The 13,437-nt window shown below is 45.7% G+C and overlaps 1 protein-coding gene across 5 annotated transcripts in view; it reads right to left on the bottom strand.

Annotated features, from left to right (window-relative positions):
- ASIC2 (acid sensing ion channel subunit 2) overlaps window positions 1–13,437 on the bottom strand; it is a 577,174-nt gene that overhangs the window by 510,517 nt on the left and 53,220 nt on the right. The window lies entirely within an intron of this gene.

Below are 13,437 nucleotides of genomic sequence, written 5' to 3'. Positions count from 1 at the left end.
AGTGTGGCCAGCAGGGCTAGGGAGGTGATTGTCCCCCTGTACTCGGCTCTGGTGAGGCCGCACCTCAAGTACTATGTTCAGTTTTGGGCCCCTCGCTACAAGAAGGACATCGAGGTGCTTGAGCAGGTGCAGAGAAGGGTGACGAAGCTGGTGAGGGGCCTGGAGAACAAGTCCTATGAGGAGCGGTTGAGGGAGCTGTGTTTGTTTAGCCTGGAGAAAAGGAGGCTCAGGGGTGATGCTATTGCTCTCTACAAGTACCTTAAAGGAGGCTGTAGCAAGGTGGGGGTTGGTCTGTTCTCCCACGTGCCTGGTGACAGGACAAGGGGGAACGGGCTTAAGTTGTGCCAGGGTAGGTTTAGGTTGGATATTAGGAAGAACTTTACCGGAAGGGTTGTTAGGCATTGGAACAGCTTGCCCAGGGAAGTGGTGGAGTCACCATCCCTGGAGGTCTTTAAAAGACATTCAGATGTAGAGCTTAGTGATATGGTTTAGTGGAGGTCTGTTAGTGTTAGGTCAGAGGTTGGACTCAATGATCTTGAGGTCTCTTCCAACCTAGAAATTCTGTGATTCTGTGATTCTGTGATGGTTTAGTGGAGGACTGGTTAGTGTTAGGTCAGAGGTTGGACTAGGTGATCTTTAAGGTCTCTTCCAACCTAGATGATTCTGTGATTTTGTAATTCTGTGATCGCTGATCCTAGAATACATTTGTTCTTCAGAAGTCACAACAGTGTGCGTATCTGTTCTTAATTGTCTTTCTTTGATTCTAGAAAGACTCCTTATTCTTGTGGTTTAACTAAGGGAGAGCAGTTCTTTCCTAAGGCTGCAGCACACATTTGCAGACCTATAGAGGAACTATATGCACATTTAACAACTCTATTGGGACTTAAAATCGTTGGTTAGCTAATAGATACCAGGGGTTTCAAGGCACCCAGGCAAGTTTTTTTTGTTGCTGTTGTTAGGTAGGGGTTTTTTGATCTCTCTTGACCTAATGAGATCACCAGGAACGTTCTAATGGAGATTAGGCGGAAACAGAGAGTGTTTCGCTACTGGAAGGAGGGCCAGGCGTCATGGAAAGAATACAGGGATGCTGTTCGTGTTTGTAGGGAGAAAGTTCGTGTGGCCAAAGCACAGCTAGAGTTGAAGCTGGCTGTGTCTGTGAGAGAAAATAAAAAGGGTTTTTTTAGATATGTAAATGGAAAAAGGAGAACTAAAGAATACATAGGGCCGCTCCTTGATAGGGAAGGTCTCCTCACAGACAATGACATAGGCAAAGCAGAGACGCTTAACGCCTTCTTTGCCTCTGTCTTCAATGCCGATGATGGGCTTCGGGACCCAGGGTGCCCTGAGCTGGAGGACCGGGACGGTGGGGATGACAAACTCCCAACTGACCCCGAACGTGTGCGGGATTTGCTACTCCACCTGGATCCCTACAAGTCCATGGGTCTGGATGGGATTCATCCTCGGATGCTGAAAGAGCTGGCGGACGTCATCGCGGAACCTCTCTCAATTATTTTTCAACGATCCTGGGAATTTGGAGAGGTCCCGGTAGACTGGAAGCTGGCAAATGTTGTGCCGATTTTCAAGAAGGGTCAGAAAGAAGACCCTAGCAATTACAGGCCTGTCAGTCTCACGTCAGTGCCTGGTAAAATCATGGAGAAGTTGGTTCTCGAACTTATTGAGGCGCACCTGGGGGACAAAGCAGTCATTGGTCCCAGCCAGCATGGGTTTGTGAAGGGTAGGTCCTGCCTAACTAACCTGATTTCCTTTTATGATAAGATCACCCGTATGGTGGACCAAGGGAAACCAGCTGATGTGATTTTTTTGGACTTCAGCAAGGCTTTTGACACGGTTTCCCCTAGGATCCTACTGGACAAAATGTCCACCATACAGCTAAATAAAAACATCATACGATGGGTGAGCAATTGGCTAACGGGCAGGGCCCAAAGGGTTATGGTAAATGGGGCTGCGTCAGGCTGGCGGGCGGTCACCAGTGGGGTCCCTCAAGGCTCCATTTTAGGGCCGGTACTTTTCAATATTTTTATAAACGGTCTGGATGTAGGAATAGAGGGTATTTTGAGCAAGTTTGCTGATGACACCAAACTTGGAGGAGTTGTGGACTCAAATGAGGGCGTAAAGGCCTTACAGAGGGATCTGGATAGGTTGGAGAGCTGGGCGATCACCAACCGCATAAAGTTCAATAAGAGCAAGTGCCGGGTCCTGCACCTGGGACGGGGAAACCCTGGCTGCATGTACAGACTGGGCGATGAGACGCTGGAGAGCAGCCTAGAAGAGAGGGATCTGCGGGTCGTGGTAGACAGCAAGTTGAATATGAGCCAGCAGTGTGCCCTGGCAGCCAGGAGGGCCAATCGTGTCCTGGGGTGCATCAAGCACGGCATCGCTAGTAGGTCAAGGGAGGTGATTGTCCCGCTCTACTCTGCGCTGGTGCGGCCTCACCTCGAGTACTGTGTGCAGTTCTGGGCACCACAGTATAAAAAGGACATGAAACTGTTGGAAAGTGTCCAGAGGAGGGCTACGAAGATGGTGAAAGGCCTGGAGGGGAAGACGTACGAGGAACGGCTGAGGTCACTGGGCCTGTTCAGCCTGGAGAAGAGGAGGCTGAGGGGAGACCTCATCACAGTCTACAACTTCCTCGTAAGGGGGTGTCGAGAGGCAGGAGACCTTTTCTCCATTAACACTAGTGACAGGACCCGCAGGAACGGGGTTAAGCTGAGGCAGGGGAAATTTAGGCTGGACGTCAGGAGGGGGTTCTTCACAGAGAGGGTGGTTGCACACTGGAACAGGCTCCCCAGGGAAGTGGTCACTGCACCGAGCCTGTCTGAATTTAAGAAGAGATTGGACTGTGCACTTAGTCACATGGTCTGAACTTTTGGGTAGACCTGTGCGGTGTCAAGAGTTGGACTTGATGATCCTTAAGGGTCCCTTCCAACTCAGGATATTCTATGATTCTATGATTCTATGATAATGAAACTACAAAGACTAGTAAAAGCACAAAGATAGCCTTCGGTAACCTCATCTCTTAAACACAGGAGAAACACCAAGATGCAAAGACTCCTGGCAATCTTCAGATTATTGTTCTGGCAATGGAGACCAAATATTTCTACTGCTCCTATCAGGAGTGAAGGTTTTTGCCATCAGGGAAGATATATTCATTTCTGCAATCAACACTTTCCTAGGCAGTTTGTCAGTTTGGATATTTCATTTAATGTAGTATGGGGAAAAGGCTACAGTGACTCTTGTAGAATATTTCACTAAGATAAATATTCTGCATCAATTTTACCCCAAACTGGAATGTTCTTTTATTATGTCATAAATTGCATTAAAAAAAAAAAAAAAAAGAAAAAAAGAAAAAAAAAAAAAAAAAAAGCATTAAAAACAAAACAAAACCTTTAAATAGTGTACTTCCAAAATACTTTCTTGAATACAGTAATCTTACTGAGTTTTGAGATTTTTAAGCTTGAAATCATGGAATTGCTGAAACTTCCTTCAATTCTACTTGCCAAAGTCAGCTTGAAAAAGTTGTGAGGGGCATAGAACCAGTGGACAAATATCTAAGAGAAATTATCATTAAATACCATCTAGATCTCCCTTACTGGGCAGCCAAACTTAAGACCCATCCCCTCTGTGCACCATCCTCATATCCTTTCATGTCTGATAATGAAGTTTCCCAGACGTGTTTGGAAATCAGCTCCCCTCCATGCAGCTGGGGTTGGTGGAAAACACTGAGCTTCCTTCTCTGTAATTATGGCTCTCAGCCTGGCTGAGCAAATGCTTTGATTTACATTCCTGGATGTGCTAAGCATCAAAATTTTCTGGTAATCGCAGCTTAAAATGCTTAGAACTGGAGATGAAAGCAGAGCATGCTCTCTTGCAAAAGCACAGTGTGCCCTGGAAAGTTTATGGTTGTGCTCATTGAAGCCTGGGGCTGGCTGTCAGTGCAGGAAAATGTGGAGGTGAACTTCAGCAAATTCTTTGTTGGAAATGATCAACAGTCTGGTGATAGCTCAACCACGAGCTGGTGGGTTAGTGGGTGACAGGCCAGGGCGTGAGTGTATGATCACCTACTTCTTGTGCTCTACCTCAAAAAGCCCATTGCTTGCAACTGTACAGGTGCTGCCCATGCTGGTGACCTAACAAATACAGGTGACAGTGGCTGGAAAAGGAAATGTGTATCAGAATTAATGGGTCAAAAACACAAACGGGAGGACTAGAACTTGTCAGTGACAGATGATCTAGGTAGTGCCAAGATCTGATCCTGCACAGACATCCTGATGTGCTCAGGGGCAAGTAAGTGAGTAGTGGTTCTCCACATCTTGGGAGCTAACAGACCTGGAAACTTTCACCCAGCAGCTGTAGGATGTTTCCTGACTCTACCCAGTTCCGAGAATGAGTGAAGGAGGATTGCATAGACTGAACTCACTTTTGCCCACAAAATAGCACTAGGACACCATGCAAGGCACAACATCACCTGGAGCATGCTGCATGGAGGAAAACCCTTCAGCTCTGCATATCTTCTGGGCTGTCAGAGCTCTCTAATGGTCTGCTTGCTCCCTCCCCATCCCACCTTTCCCATCTACTTAGCCAGCTGAGTATGCAGAGCTGCTCACTGCTTTCCAGGAACATATCTGAAACATCACTGCAGTTACAATGGGTTAAACTGCGGCAGGAATAAGCAGGTGACCTGAGGAGGTGACGAGGGACCACCTACCCTAACCTGGGCTGCAGGCTGGACTCCCATGTGCAGATGGGCTCTTTCACCAGGCACAGCAGAGAATATGTGGATTATTTGTTTTTGGGAAGGGAACTGGACAATGAAACCATCTAAAACCCTCAAATAAAAATGCAACAATTTGAATGCAGCAGCAAAAGGATAAATAAAAGAAAAGCACCCCCAGCCACCCATGCACACACACACAATCCCAGATCAGCTGTGCTTTGGGGGTTTTGCATCACCTTCGACATTTAACTTCTTGGCAGCCATTTGGATGGAATAAAATCCCACCCTTCCCCCATATGATTACAGGACCATTTCCTGGGGTTTCTATGGAAACCCAGCTGCTTTTAAAAATATCTACTCTTCCTTTCAGTGGAAGAGACTCAAACAGCTAATTGCCTCCTGACAAATTCTCCCCTTTGGATAATCTTTTTGTTTATTCACCCACCAGATTAGGGGCTCTCCCCTTCTCCAGCTTGGAATTTGCTTTGCAACAGGTTAAAGCGGCAGCTAAATACAAAAATCTATCACAGGACACAAGTGCTGGAAGCTTGGACTGCAAAGAGTCCCCAGCTCCAAGAGGCAGAACCCAGGACCCACTTCCATGGTTCTCCAGCTCTTGATCTAGCCACTGGTTGAAGATCCCTCCCCTCAGCCAGTCCTATACCTATGCAGGCAGCTCAACTTCACTTGCCATTCAGTCCGATCACTGGGGAAAGTCTGAAGGATTTGGGGCCTGGCCTGAGTGCATTATTGTGCCTCTTTTGCATGAAAGTCTTCAAGAAAATACCCTGATGTATCCCTACCTGGGGTACCATATTTGGATTCAGATGGGGAAGGCAACATCCCTCCCACATACTGCCTTTACCACAGCCTTGGACCCCACTGAATTTGGTATCGGGAAAGGACCCCCCCAAACCCACTGGTTCCCAACACTCATCACTTCTGACAGGCACCACTGGCTGCCCGTACTTGCCATAACAACAGTTTCCAGGCAGTCATGCATCCTGGAAGCCCAAGTTCTGGCACTTTAAATCAGTCTAAATAGTTTCACAGACAAAACATCTTGTCAGCATCTACACAATCTCTCCTGATTGAACCAGTGATCGATGTGACACATCAAAAACACAGCACTTACACATTTTTGCTGCTTGCTAAGGCTCACTCAGAGGGGCTGAGGAGGCAGCTTAGGGAAGGATAGGGCAGGGGAGCCTCGCTTTGCTGACATACAAGGCACATTCAGATGACATCCAGTGATTACTACTCTGTATTAAAGCACAAATTGTTACTTATCCTCCCATCTCACACAGTCCTCAAAGTTTCCCTAAATAGCATCACGGATGATTGAGAGAGGGCTGCAGTGCTTTAGAAGAGGTTGGATGTAGTGGGGTTTGCAGGTGTCTGCATTTTATTTCACTAAATAGCTGCTCTGTCTGGCTCTTCACATTTGTGATACAGAGTGAGAAGAGAGCCCTGAGAAAGTAACATGTGTAAGGATGAACATCAGCTTTTGCATCATTTAAAGATTATGACATCCAGAGCCAAACATTGCAATGAGGCTTTTGCTTGGAGAACTGATGTCAGCTCTGCAGAGACTCATCAAGCATTTTGCAAGGTGCAGAAAGAAGAGAAGTTCTCACGTGAAGGCTGAAGAACCAGCAGAGGATTTGACATGTTCTGAGGATGTTGTGGTAAAGCAGCCTGCTAGCCCTACCCATCTCCTGTTAATAGCTCAATATGTTCAAACATTTGTAGGTGCACATGAACAAATGTATGTCTGCACATATCTAGGTAGGTACCAAGCTCTCTGTCCCTCTAGAGGCCGTGCCTTAACCAAGCTAGTTACTTATCCACAAAATAATGAGGTTTTGCTTTAAAGTAAGGAGATTTAAATGAAAGAACATGAGTACCTTTCATTTACTGGCTGGCTTTTCAGCCTTTTCAGACACACTTGCAACCTTTCCTCTACAACTCAGAGCCCAGAGCCATCCTTTGTAATAACATCAGAGCTCAAGTTCACATTTAATCAGAAGAGCTGAAGCTTTAAGCAAAACATTAAGTTTTGCAAGATACATAATAAAATCATTGGAGCTGGCAACCATATAATCTGAAGTGTAAATTTCCAGCCTTTTTTTTGCTGGCAAAGATAGCTGTCATGCTGATAACTCACCACCAAAGCTGAAGTTTGTCCATATTATTTAGCAAATATACACGAGTACTCCAGAAGAGAATCTGCAAACAAGTCACTAATCCAAAAAAAGCTGAAATCAGAGGATGAACACAAGTTTGCTATTCCTGGCATGCTTAGGGCATATAGATAAGAGTAATTCTGGCAGTGGGATTAAACAGAATTTATGCTTTCAATATGATACAAAGTGTGTTAGACCTATAAGCCAAGCCACTATCCATCCTTTATCAGCAGGCCTGGCTATCTGGGGAGGTCCCAGTTGACTGGCGGCTAGCAAACGTGACGCCCATCTACAAGAAGGGCGGGAGGGCAGACCCGGGAAACTACAGGCCTGTCAGTTTGACCTCAGTACCAGGGAAGCTCATGGAGCAGATCCTCTTGAGAGTCATCACGCAGCACTTGCAGGGCAAGCAGGCGATCAGGCCCAGTCAGCATGGCTTTATGAAAGGCAGGTCCTGCTTGACGAACCTGATCTCCTTCTATGACAAAGTGACGCACTGGGTGGATGAGGGAAAGGCTGTGGCTGTGGTCTACCTTGACTTCAGCAAGGCTTTTGACACCGTCTCCCACAGCATTCTCCTCAAGAAACTGGATGCTCTTGACTTGGACTGGCGCATGCTTCATTGGGTTAGAAACTGGCTGGATAGCCGGGCCCAAAGAGTCATGGTGAATGGAGTCAAATCCAGTTGGAGGCCAGTCACTAGTGGTGCTCCCCAGGGCTCGGTGCTGGGGCCAGTCCTCTTTAATATCTTCATCGATGATCTGGACGAGGGCATTGAGTGCACCCTTAGTAAGTTTGCAGATGACACCAAGCTAGGTGCGTGTGTCGATCTGCTTGAGGGTAGGAAAGCTCTGCAGGAGGATCTGGATAGGCTGCACCGGTGGGCTGAGGTCAACTGCATGAAGTTTAACAAGGCCAAGTGCCGGGTCCTCCACCTGGGGCGCAATAACCCCAAGCAGAGCTACAGGCTGGGAGATGAGTGGTTGGAGAGCTGCCAGGCAGAGAAGGACATGGGAGTGATGGTGGATAGTCGGCTGAATACGAGCCAGCAGTGTGCTCAGGTGGCCAAGAAGGCCAACAGCATCCTGGCTTGCATAAGAAGCAGTGTGACCAGCAGGGCTAGGGAGGTGATCGTCCCCCTGTACTCGGCTCTGGTGAGGCCGCACCTCAAGTACTGTGTTCAGTTTTGGGCCCCTCACTCCAAGAAGGACATGGAGATGCTTGAGCGAGTCCAGAGAAGGGCAATGAAGCTGGTGAGTGGCCTGGAGAACAAGTCCTATGAGGAGCGGCTGAGGGAGCTGGGCTTGTTCAGCCCGGAGAAAAGGAGGCTCAGGGGCGACCTTATTGCTCTTTACAGATACCTTAAAGGAGGCTGTAGAGAGGTGGGGGTTGGTCTATTCTCCCATGTGTCTGGTGATAGGACGAGGGGGAATGGGCTTAAGTTGAGCCAGGGTAGGTTTAGGCTGGATGTTAGGAAGAACTTCTTTACCGAAAGGATTGTTAGGCATTGGAACAGGCTGCCTAGGGAAGTGGTAGAGTCACCATCCCTGGAGGTCTTTAAAAGACGTTTAGATGTAGAGCTTAGGGAAATGGTTTAGTGGGGACTGTTAGCGTTAGGTCAGAGGTTGGACTCGATGATCCTGAGGTCTCTTCCAACCTAGCAATTCTGTGATTCTGAAATTCTGTGATTTTATAAGTACAGTGACAGGACTGAGGTTTTTTGTTTGTTTGTATGTTTTCCATTTTAATAGAATGGGACTTTCATCTCCTGATGTTTTACCCCCAGTCTTTTAGTGTAGGGCAGCCTTTCTGCCAACCCTTTGTACCACAGCAACATTGCACATACCCAATGGGGGAAAAAATAACTACTTGCATAATAGGAGATGCTGTTTTAAATAAGTTCTGATGAGCTGAATCACAGGGGAGCCCTGGTAGTGTGGCTGAAGCAGCACACCTGTTGCATGACTCATTATATATTGCTTTAGTATGCCATTAATAGGCACCTCCAAGGCATTCCTGCATTTTCCCATGAAAGATTAAAGAGAAGTCAATTTCTACTAATCACACATTTTCTACATTGCTGTCTCACATTTTGCAGATGGGGAAAGCAAGGACTGCCTCTTCTCTCTTCAAACATCCAGAGAATGGGGTTTATTTCCCACCGCAAACACCCTGCAGCACCCTTCCAGCAACACACCGAGGGAGCAACCCTGCTGCCTCCAGGATGGCAGGTGCTTGCTGCCACAGTCTCCAGGCAGCCCTGCTGCTTCTGCCTGCTTTTTCAAGTCTTCCCACTTCAGGGCCCCCCAAGTAGCATATCTGGGGTGGGAAGTCCTCCTTAAGCCTGCTGATATAGTACTGAGCCTCCCTGATGTAGTTCTTGGTGAGGTTACTCGGGACCTCGTAGCAGAAGGAATAAAGGCAGTAAAACCAACTTTTTGGCTTTTGACATGTTAAAAGCTGGTGCATGGACTACACAAAATGCTACCTGAGGACAGGAATCCCAACGCACCCATGTACAATCAACTCTAAGTGCAAGAAGGCTAATGCAGCTTTCACCTCTGCTGGCATCATGAGGTCAAAAACACCTCTGACAGATGCCTAACGGGGCAAAGCTGTGAGAGGGAAGGCTGATGGCCAGCACTCCTGGGACCTTGGACTCCTTCTACCAAGTATAAAACAAACCCACGGAGTGACAAGGGCTTGTTGAAGGGAAGTAAAATGCAGTGAAGTTCTTTTGACAACACATTTTTTTTTCCATTTAAAAAAAAATAATCAAGTCATCAATGACAAGCTTTTTTCTTTCTTTCTTTCTTTCTTTCTTTCTTTCTTTCTTTCTTTCTTTCTTTCTTTTTTTCTTTCTTTCTTTCTTTTTTCTTTTTTTTTTTTTTTATATCATAAAAATAGCATCTGATGCACAAGGGAGGATTTCTCTTAAATTGAAAACAATTCGAGATCTATAAACAAAAACATTTTTTTCATCATGAATCAAAGTGACATTTTATTTAGCAGAAGTGAATGATTACATCAAAGATGTAATAATGGCACTTGCAATCCCAACCCAGCCAACTACACAAAAATCTGCAAAGAACTGTCATGCCCATACCCTGAGACAGGCTGTCTCTGCAATCTCATGCTCATGACTAGGATCAGTCTTTTCTGCTACATTGTTTGGTAGAAATAAACACCTCAGACAAGGAGGTTTTTGCATACATTTCCTTTCCACAATGAGCTCTGAGCAGGAGATGCTTCCCTGCAAAAGCCCTGTCTCACCCAGCATGCAGCCAAAGGAGGGAAGCCTTTATCTCCAATGAACCCCATCCCCCAGTGAGATGGAGAATGCCAACAGGAGATTTGCTGGCTCTGAAGTGCAGAGGAAATAAGAGCCCATCATGCATGATTAGATGCGCATCTGTAGAAGAGAGATTCCCTTAGCAGCTTCCTCTGGCTCCTCTGTCCCTCATACATCCTTCTTTGCTTCTGCCATCACCTTGCTTAGGTTAATACCAAGTGTGGTTCTGTTTTCACACATCCCTGAGCTTTAGGACCTTAGTGCAGAGATTTGTCTGTGTTTTCAGAGAGCAAGGGAAAACAGGTGTGATGGGTGCTCTCATTTTGTCCATCTTTCTTGTTACCTAAAATGTCACCTAGTACTGCAAGTTTTGTGCCTTGTCATAATTCAAGATTAAAGGCAAACTGTCTACTTTAAAACATTAAGTACTCTGCTATTTGAGATGCTCAGCCAAGTCTCACCCTAGTCCAGTTTCATAACAGCTTCCCAAACTTAGTATTTAATATTTCCCTGATTCAGGATGACAAGATTGCTTCATGGGCTGCAAGTCTGGGCTGTAATAATGCAAAAACTCTCCTTGCAGGGCAGAATGGAATTTCCTAGTGAATAAAGTAATGGTAATAATTGACAGCAGCATGGAGCTCCACTGCTGCTGATGCAAGTAGTACACTACTTCCTAAATTGAAGTTATTAGCATATATACATATTCATTAGCATATACATTCATTTTGATATATAAATTATATATATATTATATAGATAGATAGATAGATTATCTCTACATGAACTCAGCAATTACTACCTTGCAAAGTAGACAGATTTTCTGTTTCTACAAAACTGAGCAAGATGTTTGGTACAGTATAATCTACTCCTAGAAAAAGAGGTCCAAACAGGAAAGTGTCTACTAGCTTGGAGTTGCTTATTGTTTTTCTAACCTTTATCTCACTCTAAGACAGTTCCTGATTGGAAAGAACATGATATCAAGTGGTCAGAGAGAGCAATCCACTTAAGCCATCCTGCTGGTTTCTCCTCTAGGCCATACCATGGACTCACAGTACAGCCTCACAACTTGTCTGAACTCCTCTTGTCTCCATTCTCCTTCTGTAGCACATGGCTGGTCGCAGTTAATTGGTCCCCATCTTTTCCTTAGCCTGTAAAATGTTGGGCAAGAGACTGCTGTGGTCCATGTTTACTACAGCTGTGTTCTGTCCTTCTCGAGGGCTTCAAAGCACTTTAATGCAGAAATCAGGGAACCTATAATTAGATCTGCAATCAATCCTAATAATCCTAATCAATCCTAATAGCTTGTAAAGATTTTTTTTTGTGTTTCCATCACTTTTGTTGCAGTGCTTAGCAGCTGACTAAAAGGAATGGGTGCAGTATATAACAAAGCATCTCACTGCCAGTCAGAGGTGAGAAAGAAAACAGTTTAATTATGTTTTTATTTCTCCTGCAGTCTACCTGCTCTTATGTATTAACATGAGCAGCTATAATCTGAGTACATTGCTACAACATTTTTTCTTTATGATGGCTACAGGTGTAAATCAGCGAAGTATGACACACTAAGGAGCTTAAACACTTGCAAGTTCAGTCACATTCACACAATCCTCAGCTCCTTTCAAAAGCAGGCAATTGCTCTCAAGCACTTAAGAACCCCAAAACCACTGCCCAGGACTGAGAGTAACCTTTGGAACAAGCAGCAGACTCACTGCAGAAGGAATAGAAAGCACATGCTCTCAGGTGAGCTATAAATACTGGCTCTGCTTTTTAGGTTAAAGGATTTTTTAATTATTTTTTTTTTTAGAAAGGCAGAAAAGTTAAATGCGGCTTGTATCAGACAGCAGAGGTCCCTACTTCAGTATCCATCTCCTTTACCACTGTTGCAGCCATTAAATAGAAACATGCAACCCCTAGCAGTTTGGCTGAGAAGGAAGCCCAGAAGTAGTAGTTACAGGTACGTGCAATGATCACCTTAAGTAGAGGTAGGTAGCACTAAAAAATTGAAGTTTACTTTGAGAATGAGCTTACATATAAGCATTTATAGCTGGATTCATAGATACAAGAGGCAGAACAGAAAAATAAGAACCTGCAGCTGAAACCCTGAGTCCCAGGAGGGAATGTGCCCTGCCAGCACCCTCCCCACCCCCCCCCCTAGTCCTGAGCCCCCTAAACTTGTCCCCCAAAAAATGAAGCTTGCTCCTGTTCCAGATTTGTATACCCAGGGACCATGAGTGTGCCCCTCCAGGAAAATGTTGAAGGAAAATCAGGCAGGGCTAAGTTTAATTGCATAAAGGAAATTCCTGGGATTAGTAGAACTTTTACCTACTGAATAGCTTTTCTTTTCAATTACAGGGAATATACATGTATCTACCTGCTCAGATAAGGTGTTTGCTAGTGGGATGCTCATTAATCTAATGTATTTGCTTTGGTAGATTTGGCTGATATTTAGTCTTTCCTTCTGTTTCTCTTGGGAGCAAAAGGGTCTTAATGTCTCTGTATTGTTCAGTCATGAATAATCCTTCAGGCAGCAGGCTTGCCAGGGAGAATTTACCCATAAGAGGCAAACTGCCTTCCTGCCCATAGCCTGGCCCAAGACCTGCCCTGAGCAGTGCTCCTCCAAGCTGAGAGCCAACAGTGCAGCTGGAACAAGCCTGCTCTGCCCAGTTCTAGATGCTCTGCATACAGAGGGCATCCTTCCGTTCAGGGATGCTTGGAAGGGGAGATTTGAGGTTCTGACTTGATGAGTTTACAGCTTCCTCTTGCAAGAACTGCACATAGAGAGGCTCCGGAAAGCAGTGATTGCTTTCTGAGGGCTCCAAGGGGTGCAGCCATCATAGAATCATAAAGATTGGAAGAGACTTTCAAGATCATCTGGTCCAACCATCCCCCTACCACGAATGTCACCCACTAAACCATGTTTGTAAGCACCACATCCAACCTTTCCTCGAACACCCCTAGGGACAGTGATGCCACCATTTCCCTAGGCAACCCGTTCCAATGCCTGACTACTCTTTCTGAGAAGAAATGCCTCATAATTTCCAGCCTAAACCTCCTCTGGCACAACTTGAGGCCATTCCCTCTAGACCTATCACTAGCCATCTGCAAGAAGAGGCTGACCCCCAGCTCCCCACAACTGTGAAATGGTGGAGGAGCTGTGGGATTGGGGCTTTCCTACCATATTTGGGCCTCCATGAAACACAGTTCTCTATTTACAGGTGAGACTG

Source organism: Aythya ferina, assembly GCF_964211825.1.
Source record: "Aythya ferina genome assembly, chromosome: 23".
Classification (NCBI taxonomy): domain Eukaryota; kingdom Metazoa; phylum Chordata; class Aves; order Anseriformes; family Anatidae; genus Aythya; species Aythya ferina.
Note: the sequence above shows the minus strand (reverse complement) of the source record. Positions and strands in the feature narration are given on the sequence as shown.